Source organism: Helianthus annuus, chromosome 8 (genome assembly GCF_002127325.2).
Source record: "Helianthus annuus cultivar XRQ/B chromosome 8, HanXRQr2.0-SUNRISE, whole genome shotgun sequence".
Classification (NCBI taxonomy): Eukaryota; Viridiplantae; Streptophyta; class Magnoliopsida; order Asterales; family Asteraceae; genus Helianthus; species Helianthus annuus.
This window is the reverse complement of record NC_035440.2, coordinates 10,201,054-10,203,086: the sequence shown is the minus strand read 5'-3', so window position 1 is coordinate 10,203,086 and position 2,033 is coordinate 10,201,054.

Sequence of the window (2,033 nt, the reverse complement as noted above, 5' to 3'; positions counted from 1 at the left end):
AATAGTTAGTACCAAAGGTTTAAAAACTTTAAAAATAACATTAAAAAATATGGTTTACAGCTGTAAAAAAACTCTGATAGAATTAAGCCCGCGCTTTTTACTCGTTGCGCCTTAGTGCGCCTTAGTCCGGGGCGCGCGCCTGAGCACCGCTTTTACAAAAAAAGCCCCTGTTTGCGCCTAAGCTACCACCAGGCGCTATAGGCTTGCCTCGCTGCGCCCGAGCGCCTAGGCGCGCGCCTGACGCGCTTTATATTTGACTATTTCAACATTTTGAGTAAAAAGCCAGAGCTAACATCATATGTAGAAAGAGACATTGATGTAATAAAAGTGTGTTTTTTTTTCTATTTTATAACTGACATGAAACTAAAGCATTATGGGTTGGCATGCATGGGGTTGGGTCGTAAATGTCATCAAGGGCGTAGCTTACTTGGGGGGGGGGGGGGGCGCTCGACCCTCTGAACTTTTCGCTCAGTAGTGCCCAGTATGTAGTTTTCGTATAGAATCTTTTAGTTATATACAATAATTTTTAAGTTATAATTTTAGGTCCGGTGACTTCCGACCCTCCGTCGGAAAACTCAAGCTACGCCATTGAATGTCATGGGTTATTTGTCAGTTTTTTATTTGTTTTCTATTTCCGAATGTGTGGCGATAAGAAAGGGATAGAGGAGAATGCTCCATATCCCACATACTTAGTTGTTAGTTGTGTTATGATTCCCGCGTACCAGTAGGCTAGTTGAGTCAAGTCTCATGTATTTCCTATTTAAAGGCCATCTCGATGCATGAGAAAGTTTGATCCAAGTCTTCCCTCTAAACTTCTTTCAAGTCCTTATCTTATTTCTTTAGCCATTTCAATCACTGATTGATCCACATCAGTGGTATTAGAGTGGTCTAGATCCAATGGAAAACCGAAAGTCACCAATGTTGAATTCCAACAACAAACCCACGATCGTTTATTGTATGGCTAAACCCTAGTACGCTTACGTGATGATGACATCTTAAAATACAACTAAAAATATCATAGCAGTAACACGACAATAGTATTAACCTCTAACATGTATGCATAACCAGACGAATGACCAGAATAATAAGTAGTAAACACGATAGCGTCTAACATGTATGCATATCCAGACGGAAAGTTAAGAAAAATTTAGTAAACCGCAAAAGAAACAAACAAAACTTCAATAAGGCATAAAACATAATTTGTTAACACCTACCTTAAAAGTATAGTCGCGAACTTTAGAGAATATTCAAACGATCCGAGCCTCCTAAAAAAAGGAAAAGGTTAAAAAGTTGTCCATAGAATGCCAAGCTCTACACATTGACAATTTCAATAGCATGCAGTTATACATAGATGAACATAGGATTCTAAATTTCACTTATTTAAAAGCATAGGATATATAACGTCTAAATCCATTGTTGAAGTACTTAATCTGGATGAAGTCAGAAACAGAAATACCTAGAAATAGAGAAAATAACATATTAGTAATGTGAACAGATATCTTGTAAGTTCAGTTGTTAAAAGCTAAACTGTATTTGAAGACTTCATACAAATTAAGCCTTCATGAACACTACACATAACATAACACACTAAACAATCTTCTAATGTAGGGATTCAACCAAAAACTTAAATCTTTAACTAACCCCAGAGCCTAACCAGTCCCAAAAGAAACCCACATTCATTACACTGATATACATGAACACTTACATTACAATTAACAACCCACATTCATTACACTGATGAACCTAACGAATGATAAACCTGACCCTCAACCTTGAACACGTATGGCGCAGACCCATTCATCTACTTTGCCACCGAAAGAAGTCATTGAGAACATAGAGTTATAAGCACGTATATTTGCTAGAAAGTTGCGAAGATAAAAAAAAAGCGTATACTTGATATACTGTATATATACAAATTACTGTCAACCCTTCATATTGAGTGGTTCCTTATGATAATAGATTTTTTTCCGACTTTTATTTGGTAATTTAAATAACAAAAAAAGTGTACCCCAAGTCCCAATTAGTCCCAACTT